Raw genomic sequence first — 17,237 nt, forward strand, 5'->3', positions numbered from 1 at the left:
GGTAGCAAGGAAACTAGCTCAACAGAAGCAAGGTGCACATGAAGGATAGTTTATATTAAGGCAAAAAATGTAGAAAAGTATTAGTCTCTGAATGAATGAATGAATGAATGAATGAAAAAAAACATTTATAAAGTACTTATGAGAGCATTTAGGTGGTACGATAGATAGAGTAGATAGAATTCCAGGACTGGAATCAGGAAGACTCATCTTTGTGAATTCTAATTTAGTCTCAGATTCTTCCTAGCTGTGTGATCCTGGGCAAGTCACTTCACCCTGTTTGCTTCATTTTTTTCCTCATCTGGAAAATGAGCTGGAGAAGGAAATGACAAATCACTCAAATATCTTTGCCAAGAAAATGCCAAATGGGGTAACTGAGTCAAAAATTACTTAACAACAACAACAAAAAGCACTCATTATTTGCCAAGAACTATATTTATTGCTAGGGAGACAATTGCAAAAAAAAAATCAGATTCTTAAAAAATCATTACTCTGATTGGAAGAGACACACCATTTTTGAGAATTCATCTGTAAAGAAGAAAATTTCTAAGGTTTTAGCAGTATGGCAAATGGCAAGGTCCAGGAGTCCTTAGGATATATCAGCAGGTCGGTTGGCTGTAACTGGTTGACTGGAAGGCATAATCACAGGGCAAATGGTAAGACCTTGAGGATTTTAAAACTCTGTGACAAGGCATATGGTAAGGCTTGGTGGTTTTTCATCTCAGCAGAATTGAATTCATTGATTCTTCACTAATACAAATCAAATATGTGAGTAGCCACATTGCTCTTTCTGCTTGCCCACCTGAATCATGTCTAGGCAGCCCTAGTTAAGGAGGTGTAAAAGAAAGGTAAGCAAAAAGGGCACTCCAGATGGCACTCCAGATAAGCCATCTTAAAGGATTTAAACTATATTCAGTAGGGAATATGAAATCATGAAGAATATTGATGAGAGGAATTACATGTAAATGTGGAAGATGAAAATAGCTTTGCTCTAAAGTATGAATGAGAAGATAAAGAATGAGAGGTGGAGGCAGGGAGAGTTAGAAAGTGGTTTCAGTAGGCTAAATGGCTAGTAATGAGACCCAGTATTGGTAGCAGTAATAGAAAAGAGGAGACAGGCTAGAAAAATCTTCCAGAGTTCAAATCAATAAGGCATGTTAACTGATTGGAAATGAAGAATAAAGGAGAAAGAAGAGTCAAAGATAACACAAAAAGTTATAAACATTAGTGCTATCTAGAGTGAGAAATAGTGATTACAAAACCCTAGCATGTCTTCATCAAGTACAGTATAAGCACTTATAGTTTCTAAACTGGTAGTTCAGCAGAATTCTGTAGATAAAGTTTACGTAGGTTTTAGCAAAGGCTTTGGTAAAATAGCATTTGCTATATTTATGGGGAAAATGGAATGGTTTGTATCAGCCTATAAAATATTTAGACAAATTCAGAATTGGTGGAATAGCTGGACTGAAAGGGTAGCCAAAGGGTAGTTCAAAGTTGATTTGGTTGGACATCTCCAGGACAGTTCCTGAGAATTTGTACTTGGCCCTGTATTGTGTAATGTTTTTATCATTGACTGGAATAAAGTCATAAATGGCATGTTGATCAAATTTAAAGATGATATAAAGCAGGGAATGATAACTAATATATTTTGTGACATGAAGTACATGACAAAAAGCTCTTGGCAAGCATTGAGCTGAATCTAATGAGATGAAATTCTGTAGGCATAAAATTACAATCTTATATTGTGATTCAAATGATCAAGTTAACAAACAAAAAATGAGGAAGGCACAATTTCATAATTGTTTGTCTAAAAAAGTTCTAGGGGAGGAGTTAGTGGATTGCAGGATAAATATGAGTTAGCAGTATAAATATAATCTTGAACTGACTTCAGTTCATGACATCCAAGAATAAGTCAATAATCCTGCTGAATTCTGATCAGAATATATCTGGAGTAGTATGTTCAATTCTCGGTGCTAGCATTTAGGAGTGCAAACAGTATGGTGAGAGGTCTTCGGTTCACATCATATGATAATCTGTTGAAGGAATTGTGAATGTTTGGCTTGGTCAAGAAAGACTCCAGGCAGACATGTTAATTTTCTTCAAGTACTCATAGAGCCATTATGTTGGAGAAGGATGATTCTTTTGCTTTATTTTAGAGGGCAGAACTAGGAGCAAAAGATATGACTTACAAAGAAGAGGATTTAAGACTGATGATGGGGATGGGGATGTGGGTGGGGTCATAACATTTAAAGCATCTAGTAGTGGAATGTACTGCCTTCAGAGGCTATGGGTTCTGCTTTAATAAAGATCTTCAAGGAAGGATTAAATGGCCTCTTGTTGGACATGTTACATTGGTGATTATTTTTTGGTTATGGAGTGGACTAAATGGCTGTTAAATTCCCTCCTAATTTCCAAAATCTGCAATTCTGAGAATGGGCAAATGGTGATGGTACTAACAAAATTAGGAGAGTTAGACACAAAAAGCAAAGTTTGAGGGAAAACTAGGAATATGTTTTTCAACATACTGAACTTGAGACTTCACTAGTACATGCCAGGAATTTCAGCATAAAAATGTAATTTGATGAGTCATTCAGGTGGAAGTGATTGATAAGCCTGTGATGAAGTTGTTAAAGTAGAGACCACTAAGAGAGAAGAGAGAATAGAACAGTGAGGACATATGCGTAAAAGAATTCAAAAAAGGAAAAACAAGAGTCAAACAGGGAAAAATTGACAGAAGGGTAGGAGGAGAACCAGAATAAAATGGTGCCACAGAAACCGAGCAGAAAGACATAAATGACACTGACAGGAGGATTTTCTTGGAGCCAAGATGGTGGAGTAAGCAGTAAATTGCTGTAACTGTTCATATTCATCTTCAAATAATCATAAAATAGTACCCCAAAATAAATCCTAGAACAGTAGAAAACAATCATTTAGCCCACAAAATTTAGAAGGTCAACAAGAAAGGTCCATCTCACTCCAGTAAAAAAGGAGCACATTCAGAGACAGGAAGCATCCCAGCATACCAGCAGCAACCCTCTTCCCCCCACCAGCAAACAAGTGGGAGATCCTGAACCCCAATGTGGTGGAGTCAACAAATGCCAACACCAGGACATCCCACGTGACAGCATAGACAAAGAAACTGGCAGACTCCAGCTCTAAGAACTACCACATGCTTCAGCGTAGACCTGGGCAAACAGGCATCCTACAGCATGACAAGAAAGTAGGCCAGATCTCCATGTGCTTCAGTGTAGCTCCAGGGAAAGCAGACACACCTAACTAGGTCTCAGCACATGCCAGACACCAGTACTAGGACCCCAGTTGGGCACCAATTGAGCTGCCAGACACCTATGGCCTCCAGCAACATCAGCCAACCCCCACTCGACCTCCTCACCCCAGCACCAGACACAAGGGTCTCCTAGGGGTCTCAGGGCAACCTTAGGTAAACAGCCAGGTCCTGCAGCCACTGGCACAAGAAGCCTGAGGTGGTGCCCCTTTCACTTTGGGTGAAGAGCTCAAACTTAAAAGTAAAGAAAAGGATCGAAAAAAAAAGAAAGAAAGAAAAGGAAAGAAAAAGAAAGATGAGCAAAAACCAACAATAAAAGAATCTGATCCTAAAAAGTTATTATGGTGATAGGGAAGACTAAGATACAAACTATGAAGAGGTTAACAATGTCAAAACACCTATGGGCAAACTGCCCCCCCACCCCCAAATGAGAAGTGGTTTCAAGCCCAGAAAAAAAAAAACTCAAGGAAGAGATCAAAAGAGAACTTAAAAATCATATAAGAGAGATAGAAGGAAAAAATGAAGAAAAGAAATGAGAGTAATGCAAGAGGATTATGAATAAAGAGTCAACAGCTTGGAAAACTCCTTCAAAAGTAGAATTCACCAAATGGAAAAGGAAATACAGAAATCGACTGCAGAAAATAACTCATTAAAGAGTACAATTGGACAAATGGAAAAGAAAGTACAAAAGCTATTTAAGAACAACACCCCAGCTTTTTACTGGTTCTGCTGTTCTAGGATTTGTTTTTGGGTGCTATTTTCTGGTTGTTTAGAGGTGAATATGGTAGAGTTACAATGATGCATTGCTTACTCTGGCAGGTAGAAACTAGTGACTTGTTGTTTGTCCTTTGTTCTTGAAGAACGCCATGACATCAGGGATGTGATGTCATGACATGGAAGTGAATTGGATTTAAGTGAGGGAAAACTGTGCAAAGTCACTAGCCTCACTTTCTCCTCCGGATCTATCTGGGTCCAGTAGCCAGATATAGATTAGGACAATTGGAGATTGTCCAGGATGCAGTGGGGGACCTTAGAATCAATCAAACAAATTCAAAAGAATGAAAAAAAATGGAAGAAATGTAAAATGCCTTATGGGAGAAACAACTGACCTGGAAAATAGATCCAGGAGAGGCAATATCAGAATCATTGGACTACCTGAAAGCCATAATGAAAAAGAGGACCTGGATAGCATCTTTCTAGGAATTATCAAGGAAAACTGCCCTGATGTGCTGGAACCAGAGGGCAAAACAGGCATCGAAAGAATTCACTGATCACCTCAGGAAAGAGATCCCAAAATAAAGACTCCAAGGCATATTATAGTCAAATTTCTATTAGGTAAGGAAAAAATGTTACAAGTGGACAGAAAGAAACAATTCAAATATCGAGAAGTCACAATCAGAATTACACAGGACTTGGCAGCTGCAACATTAAAGGACTGGAGGTCATGGGACATGATATTCTGGAAGGCAAGGGAGCTAGGTCCTAGGACTACAACCAAGAATCATTTACCCAGCAAAATTAAGCACAATGCATCAAGGGAAAAAATGGTCATTCAACGAAATAGAAAGATTTCAAACTTTCCTAAGAAGACAAGAAGTAAACCAAAAATTTGACCTCCAATATCAAGACCCAAGAGAAGCATAAGCAGGTAAAAAGGGAAAAGAAAACATAAAGATTCAATAGAGCTAAACTATTTACATCCCACATGGGAAGATGAAACTTGTAATTCTTAAAAATTGAATCACTAATAGTACAGCTAGAAGGAATATACATAGAGGGTATAGGTATAAGGTGAATTTGAAGGAATGACATAAAAAATTAAGGGATGAAAAGGAGTACAATGGGTGCAGAAGGAAGGGAGAAGTAGAATGGGGTAAATTATTTCACATGAAAAGACACAAAAGACCTATTACAGTGGAGGAAAAAAATGGGAAGGTGTGAGACAAGCATTGTTTCAACCTTACACTCATCCGTATTGGCTCAAAGAGGGAATCATATTACACAATCAATTGAATATAGAAGTCTATCTTACTCAATAGGGAAATTGAAGGGGCGGAGATCAAGTAAAATGGGAAGGGGGGCTGACAGAAGGAAGGGCAGATCAGGAGAGGTGGTAGACAGAAGCAAAACACTGTTGAGGAGGGAAAGAGTGAAAGGAGAGAAAGGACAGACAGGAGGAAGAATAGGATGGAGGGAAATACAAAGGTAGTAATCATAACTGTAATGTGAATGGGATGAATTCTCCTACAAAATAGAAGCAGATAATAGAGTGGATCAAACAGTATCCTACAACATGGTGTTTTAAAGAAACACACTTAAAACGGAGATACACACATAGAGTAAAGGTAAGGGGCTAGAGCAGAATCTATTATGCTTCAGCTGAAGTTTTTTAAAAAAAAAAGCAGGGGTAGCAACCCTGATCCCAAAGTAAAAGCAAAAATAGACATAATTAAAAGATAGAAGGAAAATACATCTTGCTAAAAGGTACCATAGACAATGAAGCAATATCAAAACTAAACATAAATGCACCAAATGTTATAACATCCAGATTCTTAAAGGAGAACTTAAGTGAGTTACAGGAAGAAATAGAGAGCAAAACTATACTAGTAGGAGACCTCAACTGTCCCCTCTCAGAACTAAATAAAAACCAACCAAAAAGAAACAAGAAAGAAATTAAGGAGGTAATAGAATATTAGAAAACTTAGATATGACAGGCATTTCTCATGATTTAGACATAAAGAGTGACACCATAAGCAAATTAGAAGAACAAGGAATAGTCTATCTGTCAGACCTATGGGTAAAGGAAGAATTCATGATCAAACAAGAGATAGAGAGCATTAAAAAATGTAAAATAAGTAATTTTGATTATATTAAACTAAAAAAAACTTTTGCACAAGCAAAACTGATGCAACCAAGATTGGAAGGAAAGCAGAAAGATGGGAAACAATCTTTACAGCAAGTAACTCTGATAAAGGCCTCATTTCTTAAATATATAGAGAGCTGAGTCAAATTTATAAGAATACAAGCCATTCTCCAATTGAAAAATGGTCAAAAGTTATGAACAGGCAGTTTTCAGATGAAGAAATCAAAGCTATCTCTAGGCATATTAAGAAGCGCTCTAAATCACTTTTAATTAGGGAAATGCAAATTAAAACAACTCTGGAACCAGAGGTCAAAATAGGCATTAAAAGAATCCACCAATCACCTCAGGAAAGAGATCCCAAAATAAAAACTCATACCTATCAGATTAGTTAATATGACAGAAAAGGAGAACAAATGGTGGAGAAGATGTGGGAAATTTGGGACACTAATGGACTGTTGGTGGAGTTGTAAACTGATCCATCCATTCTGGAGAGCAATTTGGAATTATGTCCAAAGGGCAACCAAACTGTGCATACCCTTTGATCCAGCAATACTACCACTAGGTTTGTATCCCAAAAAGATCATAAAAAAGGGAAAAGGACCTACATGTGCAAAAATATTTATATTAGCCTTTTTTTGGTGGAAAAACATTGAAAATTGAGGAGATGCCTATCTATTGGGGAACTGTTAAAAAGCCATGGTATATGAATGTAATGGAATACTGTTGCTCACAGGCAGATTTCAGAAAAAAACCTGGAAAGACTTGTACCAATTGATGCAAATTAAAATGAGCAGAACCAGGAAAACACTGTATGAAGTATCAGCAACATTGTGTGATGAATAACTATGAATGACTCAGCTCTTCTCAGTAGTACAATGATCCAAGACAAGTACAAAGGACTCACAAAGGAATATGCTATCCACATCCAGATAAAGAACTGATAAACTCTGAGTGCAGATAATAGCATATTTTTTCAGTTACTTTATTCTCTTGTGATTTTTTTCCCTTTTGATCTGTTTCTTCTTTTACGACTGTGATTACTATGGAAATATTTTTTGCATGAAATATTTTTGCACATGGATAGACTACATCAAACTGCCTACCATTTTCAGAAGAAGGGAGGGAGAGAGAAAAATTTAAATCTCAAAATCTTGTAAAATGCATATGAAAAATTTTCTTGACATTTAACTGGGGAAAAATAAAATACTATTAAAAATAAATGACACTAACAAATATTGCATTGGCTAAAAATAATGTGATACATAAAAAACATTTTAGGAATTATCCACAAAATGGTCATTTGTGAACTTTGTGATAAGTTCTACAGCATGGTAGGTATGGAAACAAGTTTGCTAGGTATTTAGGAGTAAGCATGTGGTAAGGAAGTTGAGACATCTAGTATAGATTACTTTTCATAATAAATTGTACAATGACAATAAAGTAAGAGATATTAGGGAATATTCATCCCCCAAATTACTAATTCTAAATATTTTTCTCCACAGATTCCACCTACTGCAAATGCCCACTTCCATCCATCCATTGATAACAATGGTAAAAAAGCCACATTGAACCTGCATCCACAAACTACTGATTTGGAAGCAAATAACCAACTCTTTGAAGAATTAGTTCTAGAAACAATAGGTTAATAACAGACTGTTTCACTCAAGTGAATTGTTTTTAAAGTAGCAGTTTGCATCTATTCAGCCATTTGCTTATCCTACCATTTGCCATCAAATCAGTTTGAAGCATTGGCACAGGTTTTGAATTTATAATTATAAAAGAGTTTTTTTTTTTATCAATATGATTTCATCAGGGTTAGGTCCGAGTATAAAGCTTGAAAAAGACACATAACAAAAATACTTCCAGTATTTATTTATTATTAAATTGATCACTTGCTCTTTCTAAAACATTCTGACAGTATTGCAAGGATTATTTTTGTTGCTGTTTCTGTTTGATTTTGCCAGGAAAACTGTCATGGCATTTGCTTCAAGTTATTATGACTGAAATGTATATGTTAAGCTTAAGACTCTCCTTCTCGTGTTATTTGCCTTTAACTGAATAGGAAAGAAGAATTTGGGATTGGAATATTATTACTAATTCAGTCTTTTTGGGGGAAAACACTTGAAATCTCTATGCATATAGACTCGTATGTGTGTTTGTATGTATATATTTCAATATTGTTATAATTTATGCTTTTATTGATGTTGATTCTACTTCCATTAAATAAATGGCCTCTAGGAACTCTTTCAGCACTAAATCTATGACTCTATGAATTAATGGAAATCCAATGGTTTGAACCTGTTTCAAAATGTGGTGAAGAACAGCCCTTTCTTTAGTGAATAGGTGGATTTCATTTAGGTTTACTTACAAATGTGTGCTGCAACCATGAAGTCCATTACTGAAGAAGGCTTTATTAATCCACCTAGACTAAATTCTGAAATGGGTGAATTGGGTGTGATTGTTTACACACACACACACACACACACACACATATTTTCCTTTACTTTGAAGTTTCTATTGCTAACCAAAATATCACATGACCAATTGAATAAGTTAGAAGCATGTTTGTGATTCCAGGAGTCTGATTTTCATGAATTGGGGGGTGGGAGTGGTGGTGTGAAAGGTAGTGAGACAAACTTGTTCCTCTTAATATTAAAAGAAACCCAAAGAATTGTCCTTATTTTGCTAGTAAAAATGCAAAATAGGCTACTTCACTGGACTTTTGTAGCAAAAGAAATGTCTCTTTTTCCATATAAAAATTATAGCTTGCATCTTGGCAACCTGCCTTATATTTTATAACAAGCACAGAAAAGAATTATACCTTCTTGGCTCTTCTACATTTGTGAAAAGATTTTTTTTTTAAGTTTACTGCTGGCAGATAGAATTTCTTCACAGATTTATACACACAGCAACGAATTTGCTAACATTCAGAAAGAAAACTTTTCAAGGAATTTTATGCAAGAGATTAAACTGTGGATAGAGAGGAAGTATGGCATAGTGGTTAATGGACCAACCTTAAAATCAAGAAGGTCTGGATTTAAATTATGTCTCTGACACTTTCTGGCTGTTCAATCCTGGATAAATCTCTTAAATTTTAATGTCCCCAGACATTTCTTTTAGGATGTTAAGTTGCTAGTAAGTTGTCCACCTACATTGGTAAGGAGGAAGTTGTTCTTCCTTGAATAATCCTCCAACTCCAAGAGAAGTTACGCACAATGAGAGTAGAATTGTGGAATTTGGAATTCTTGTTTCCCACTTTTTAACTCTGGTATCTTTTTTATTTTAGGAGTTATAAACCCTTTATTTTTTTCCCTGTGCATCATGGACACCTTTGGGACACTGGTAAAGCCTGTAAAACCTCTTTCTTATAATAATGCTTATAAATGCATATAATAAAATGCATAGTTTGACAATCTTCTTTTGTAATCCAAGATTTAGGGTTAGGGTTACAAAAGAAATCAATTATGTTGAAATATAAACAAGTTTATAGATTACAGGCTAAGAACTTTCATTTTAGCTGAACATCAACCTTTCCCCAACCCTAGCAAGACAGAGTAATGTTAAGTAGTGTAGTTTTCAACATCATTTCATTTGTGTTTTCCAACAGTGGTCCACTGGCGCTCTGAAACTACTGCAACTCTCTAGATCCTAGTAGGGCTTTCTGTAATGTCAGACATAAGTGAGCATATACAAGAGCTACCACATCCTTTCTTCTACCATGATGGATACTCTCCAGATGGCTCTGGAGGAGAAAGTGAGGCTGGTAACCTTGCACAGCCCTACTTCACTCAAATCAAAGTCAATTGTAAGTCGTGTCATCATCTCTCTGATGTTATGGTCTTCTTTGAGAACTAAGGACAAACACAACAACAAATTTGTGTAATTTTCTCTTAACACTTTGGGGCATGGAAATTCCCCAATACTAGATGTTCTTTGACCTTTTCTACTTTCCTTACAATTGCATAATGATCTTTCCCATCTCTATCTTGTTTTCTCTTTCCCAGTTGAAATTATAGGAACATACTGAGATGAAATTGCAAGACTATTGATTTGGGAAGAAGATACCAATTCTAAAAAGTACCATATCTACCACTAACTAACTCTATGACATTTTGATTTCTCTCTGGGTCTCAGTTCTCTCCTCTCATATAGTAGAAAATGTGTTGGTTTTATACTCAGAAGACGTGGGGTCAAATACCTTGTGTGTCTCTTACTAGCTTTGCGACCTAGACAAACCTTCTCCAGCCTCAGTGTCATCATCTCTAAGGCATACATTGTGATTTGGAGAACTGGAAATATGATTAAGATATATAAAACCTGAACAGTGAGCTCTACCAAAATATTCACCAAGCAAGTGGGGAGAAAGATGTCTCAGTCAAATGAGAAAAGAACCAACTTGTCTTGTCAATAATTATGAAGGCTTGGGCCAGAAACTGAAGGCCTATTCCATAGGCCTCAGATAGCAGGGGAAAAATGTCAACTTAGGACTGCCATCTAAGAAAACAAACAAACAAGCAAACAAACAGATAACTTCTTAATAATTAAAGATTTCTAAAAGTGCCTTGAGAAGAAGTAGTTTTCCTCTCCTTGGAGGCTTTCAAGGAAGATTTTTTTTTTGCTTTTTTTGGGTATTTTTAATTTTTTATTTATTTTCTTTGTAATTCATAGAATAAAAAGCATTTCCATAACATAGTATAATAATAATAATAATAATAATAATAATAATAATAATAATAATAATAAAGAGAGATTGCACATGAAACTGCAAATTTATTCTGTACAGCTTGCTATTCCTTTTAAATATATAATAGTTATCATGCAATTTTTTTCTTTTTTTTTCTTTTTTTTTTCTCCCCTTTCCCCTTTCTCATTCAAACACAATCACTTGTTGGGTATGTGAGAATGGGATTCCTTTTGCTTATAGGTTGGGCCAGATAGATGTTGAGGTATCTTCCAGTTCTAAGAAAGCTTTGTCATCCTATGACTCCCTTGCCCTGAAACTCTTCTATCCATGGGAGAAATTCCTTCAGTTTTTATTCTTGACATAGATTAGTATTTATGATTCTATCTTTCTCTCAGCTACTCCTTAGAACATACAGCTTCCCTAAGCCACATTTTGCCTGACCACAAAATTGTCTGGTCCATGCGAAGTTGACCTCAGCCAATTTTCCTGCCGGCTCTGACCAAAGTCTAGACTAATGCTGACTACCATGACCTGCCATAGACATGCTACAAATGGAAAGCCCTCAATTCCTAGCTTAAGTCCCTAGTAACAGTTTTGAAACTCATAGTTCAGTACCCTCCCAAATTTTGGCAGGACAATTTTACCACTGAGACTTTTTCAAAGCTAGCTAGCCAACTGATAGTTCCATATTTCTATGTTGCTTTGAACTTTATTAAGAACAGTCTTTATAAAATCCCTATGATATGTGTACTATAAGTACTAATAATGAGTGCCAATAATACTAATGTTATAGGTGAGAAAAAAACTGCTCAGGGAGATTGTGTCTTGCCCAAATTGATATTGATACTAAGTGTCAGAATCCTGATTGGAACCTATGTTTGTACTGATTTTATGTCTATGACACTTCTTGTTATATCATGGTATACGCCAAGATAATTTATTTTCTTTTTTCTTCCAGATTCAAGTTTTATAATTTTTAAAGAGTGATACAAATCTTATTTCACAAACACAACTGTTTGAATATTGGTATAGCTAGATGAATACAATTGAACTCTGTCTCTACTCCACAATTTTTACAAAAGATAAATCAGTTTAATGAAAATGACTTGGGACTAATTCTAGCTTCTATAATGGCAATGCAGTAATTATAAGCAAATCCTCAGTGTCGGATGTTGCTTGTTTTTCCTCATCAGTCTCTTCTATTTGACATTAGTGATGATGGTTAAATACTGTATATTCATTAGTGATTATACCAAAGATCTCTAATAGCAATTAATATGTTTTCTAAGTAAACACTAATTACAAATGTCCACAGTGTTCAAAGAAATATGGTTATGACAAGTCAGAGGAGATTTAGAAATGCCTCTCAGCTATAAAGAGAATCTCCTAGAACTAGAAAGACATTGGACTCTTCATGCCTGACATGGCCCTATACTCAGCAGTACCTTTATGCATTTATTGCTAGGGGGTGGAAGTGGGAGGGGATTTGAAGGTGTCATTGATTTTATCTTTTATTAAAATACATTACAATGCATCTTTGAAACATTTGCACATGATTAAAATACATCACATTTATTTTAAGATTAATCTAGTAAAGGGTATTGTCAGTGTGAGAGATGAGTGGAGCTAGGACCTATTTTAATGTTTTATGAACACATTATTAAAAAATCCATCATTAGTTGCATTTCCCTCCAAGTCTCTAAGCTCAGTTAAAATACATTAAGCTTACTTTAAAATCAATAAAGTATTTTAAAAGATTTTTTTCACTAGCACAAAGCAAAAGTGGGATTCATTTATTTTAATCTCTCTTAAACATGAATACATAATCTATCATGGGACAGTGTATGCAAAAAGAAAAAAAAAAGAACTTATTTTGTAGAATAGATCAGCATTTCAAAGTATGTTTTTATATTCCCTAGGCAAAAAAAGAGGTTTTCTTAGCATTAATTCTAGTTGGTTGGTGTTTGCCTTTGTTGCCTTGACTGTTTAAATCCTTAAACATTTCCCTTTTTATCAAAGTATCTGTAAGCAATGAATTCAGAGGCTAGAATTTAAGTATGTTATATGTTAATTTCTAGATCCAATGCAAATTTTAAAAAGTCCCTCCATTTAATCAGAAAATAAAATTAATTACAGACATGAACTTCACTTGGAGTTACATCTTGGAGTTACATCTCCACGGCACCAAGAGAACTGGATGAAAAGTTTAGTCATTCATTTGGTCATTCATTTTAGCTCAAAGCTTCAAACATCTGGATGTGTTTGGCATTGTACAGGCATAGCTTTGTAAATCAGCATGTCTCAGGAGTAGTGTAATAACGTTGCTGGAAATTGGCCAATTTTTATTCTTGCCACCACAATCTCAAAACATTCCTGTTATTTAATTAAACAGCATTTCTGCCAAAACGTAATTGGCATAGATAAAATTATTTTTCTAAGCTTAGAGGTTTTTTTAGATTAATTAAAAAATGAATAGAACAGGTTTTATTGAATTAACTAAAAATAAATAAGTTATTCAAGTATTTGTTGCTTTTGAATACCCAGTCTTCTTAGAACAAATAAAGAGAGAAATGGGTCAGACCAATGGCACTTGGATTCAAAAAATCTCTAAGAGGAAAGAGTCCTTTGAAGTCATCTAGTTTAACTCTCACATAAGCATTTTTTTTTGTTTTTTTTTGTATAATAAATTTGACAAACGGTCATCTACTCTTTACTGTAAGACCATAAGACTTCCAGTGAAGGTTACCTACTAGCGCCTGAAGCAATTAGCTTCACTTTTGAGCATCATTTATTTTCAGGAAAATATTCCATATGTAGAAATTAATTTGGGCTCCTTTTCTCAAGTGTTTTTATATACCAATCCATTCCATCTTTCACTCAATTGCTAAGGTAATTCACCTGACCACGTCCCACCCACTCACCACAAACCTATACTCTACTGATTGCTTATTACCTTCAAACAAAATTAAATAAAATTTAATGTAATTAACCAACAGGATCTAATGTAAAGTCCTTTATTTGGCACTTATATTCTTTATAATCTGGTCTCTTCCTACCTTTCTGGTCTTTTTAGACTTAAAACTTCTTCATAAACTCCAGGATTCAGGTATACTGGTGTCTTTGCTATTTCTGGCACACCATACTCTATTCTCCATCTCCATGCCTTTGCACTGAACTTTTTTTGTTTCTATATTTGGAACACTCTTCTTCTTCACTTATACATTTTAGGTTCCTTGGATTTCTTCAAAATTCAGTTGTAGGGAGAAAACCCAGCTGCCATATAACTACTCCATCAAAACCCTGACATTTGTATCACCTGAATTGTGTTCAAGAAATCCATTGTGAATTTATTATGATTTCTTTGACCCCAGAAATGTGCAAGAGGTTGGCTAGAAACTGAGGACAACACAAATGGTGGCTTCCTGCAAAGAAAACATCAATGTAGCCAACCGACAACACCAATAAATCCACTCATAATATCCAATAAGACATGTCCAGGAACAAGTGTAGGACATAGACTCTGTGTACAGGAGCAGCAAGAGTAGGCTATTAACCTGATAAAATCCCAAAGTTATCAAAACATTTCCAAGTGGCTACCTTGTAAGTGTTGGAGAGCAGAAGCTGCCAGCCTGGTGTTTTATGGTGCCACAGACCTCCAAACTGGACAGCCTAGACCCAGAAGCTTTGAGATTCAAAACACTGTTCTGAGATGCCAGACAGGGCCTTGAAAACTCGAGTGTTACTCTAAATCTCAAAGATCGGGGTAGGGAAAGGCTAACCCCAAAAGGTGGAAGTGAGTGAAAACATTCAGGTGACCTGAATGAGACCAAACTGGGCCAACTACCCCACCCAAAAGCATAGGTAGGGGTGGAAAGGACTGGCTTGAGCCTGAAATCTCAATTTGGAAACTGAAATTGAAAAGATGGAAAGAAAACACTGACCAGTACTTTTATAAATGCGAATCTGGAGGCCACCCAAAAGGGAAGAATAAATATGTTACAATTAGAAGTAGACTCAGAGGAAAAAAATGGATTTTCCACAAAGACTACATGAATATATAGAAAAAATTAAGCAAGAATGAAAATTGAAATTGTAACTCTTGGGGAAACACCTGAAAGGAGCATAAATAGCTTAGAAGCAAAAGTGGCCGATTTTATTCAAGAAATGTAAACCCAACCCATATGTAAGTTAGTATACACCAAACAGAAGTTAATGATTCCATGAGACAGTAAGAATAGAAGCAAAAGTCTGAAAAAAAAAGAAAATAAAAGATATTTTATATCAGGAACAATTTCACTGGACAACTGGTCAAGGAGAAATAATTTTAAGGACCAGTGGACTCCTTGACAACTATGATTTGGGGGAAAAAAAGTTCTGGCCATGGTATTTCAAGAAACTATAGGTGAAAATTATCCAGATCATTTATAAGAATAAAACAAAGTGAAGATAGAAGGAATGCACCAATCACCTTCTAAAAGAAAACCCAAAAGGTGTGATGATCAACTATGAATGACTCAGCTCTTCTCAGCAACACAATGATCCAATACAATTACAAAGGAATCATGAAGGAAAATGCTATCCACATCCAGATAAAGAACTGTTGGACCCTGAATGCAAATTGAAACATATATTTTTTTTCATTTACTGGATTTTTTCTTGTGTCTTTTTTTTTCCTTTTGATCTATTTCTTCTTCCAGTGGTAACTAATGTGGAAATATTTTTACATGATAGCACATGTATAGACTATACCAAACTGCCCACCATTTTCAGAAGAGGGGAAGGAGGAAGGGAGAAAAATTTGGAATTCAAAATCTTGTAAAAATAAATGCTAAAAATTTTCTTGACATCTAACTGGGAGGGGGAGAATAAAATACTATTAAAGTTTAAAAAAAAATAAAAAAGGAAGAAACTTTAAAGGAAAAGTCCCAGGAGTTGTGCAGCTAAATTCCATAGCTCCCACATAAAAAAAAAATACTTCAGGTATCCAAAATGAAGCTGTTTTATGTTCCAAGGAACAACATTTAGTCTCACACAAAACCTGACAGCTATTATTAAAAATGAGAGCCGATATTAGAAAGCAATATTCCAAAAAGTAAAAGATTTAGGCTTATAATCAATAATAATTTATCCTGTAAAGGTGAGAATAATTCTAAATGGACAATATGGATCTTTAATAGAATAGAGGGCTGTCAAGAATTTCTGAAGAAAAGGCCACAGCTGAATAGAAACTTTGAAATATGAGAAGAGTCCAGAGAAAGCTAGAAAAGTAAATTAATTTGAGTAATTGAAAATAGGTATATGATGTTGTAGTGTCTTTTTCTTCTTTCTTTGATCTCTGGAGGATAGATTTAGTTGCAATGTCACTACGTCAAAGAATTTGAAAATTTTATTAACAATTTCAGCATGGTTATCTAGTTATCTTTGAAAAGAGGCTCTTATCAGAAAATGTTATTGAAAATATCCACAGTCAATTCTTTCCCTTCTTAATTTAGATATATTGGTTTTGTTTGTGCAGTAACTTTAAAAATAGTGTCTGTAGCAAATTTACTTTGGCTCATTATCCCAAAGCCCAGTTGGTTACATCTCCCTCTAAGGTTTCCAGTAGTTCTTTCTTGGATTTCTGGCTATCTCTCCTGCAATGCTCTAGAATGGAGCTCCCATCAGTTACCTCCCCTCTAACTGTTAGCTGCCAGTGAATAGTGTTTCAGTTCCCCTTAACTACTTAAAATAAATCTGCTTTTTCAACTCTTTTTGTGGTGGCCAAGAATTAGAAATTGAAGAGGTGCCCATCAATTAGGGAATGGCTGAACAAGTTGTGGTATATGAATGTAATGAAATACCATTGTTCCATAAGAAATGATGAGCAGATCAACCTCAGAAAAACCTGGAAAAACTTACATGAACTGATGCTGAGTGAAGTGAGCAGAACCAGGAGAATATTGTACACAGTAACAGCAACATTATACAATGATCAACTATGATAGACTTAGCTCTTCTCAGCAATGCAAGGATCTAAGACAATTCCAAAAGACTCATAATGGAAAATGCTATCCATATCCAGAGAAAGAAGGATGGAGTCAATGCAGATTGAAGTATACTATTCTCTCTCTCTCTCTCTCTCTCTCTCTCTCTCTCTCTCTCTCTCTCTCTCTCTCTCTTCTTTTCTCTTTGTTTTCCCCTTTTGGTTCTAGCTCTTTTTTACAACATGCCTAATGTGGAATATGCTTAATATGATTGTACAGGTATTGCCTATATCAGATTTCATGCCAGCTTAAGGAGGGGGGAATGGAGGGAGGGGGAGAAAATTTAGAACTCAAAATCTTATAGAAGTGAAGGCTGAAAACTAAAACCAACTAAATAAATAAAAGTAAAAAAAAAGAAATTAACTTTTAAAAAGGGATATTTATTTC

Source organism: Vombatus ursinus, unplaced genomic scaffold, assembly GCF_900497805.2.
Source record: "Vombatus ursinus unplaced genomic scaffold, bare-nosed wombat genome assembly UNPS02014797.1, whole genome shotgun sequence".
NCBI classification, from domain to species: domain Eukaryota; kingdom Metazoa; phylum Chordata; class Mammalia; order Diprotodontia; family Vombatidae; genus Vombatus; species Vombatus ursinus.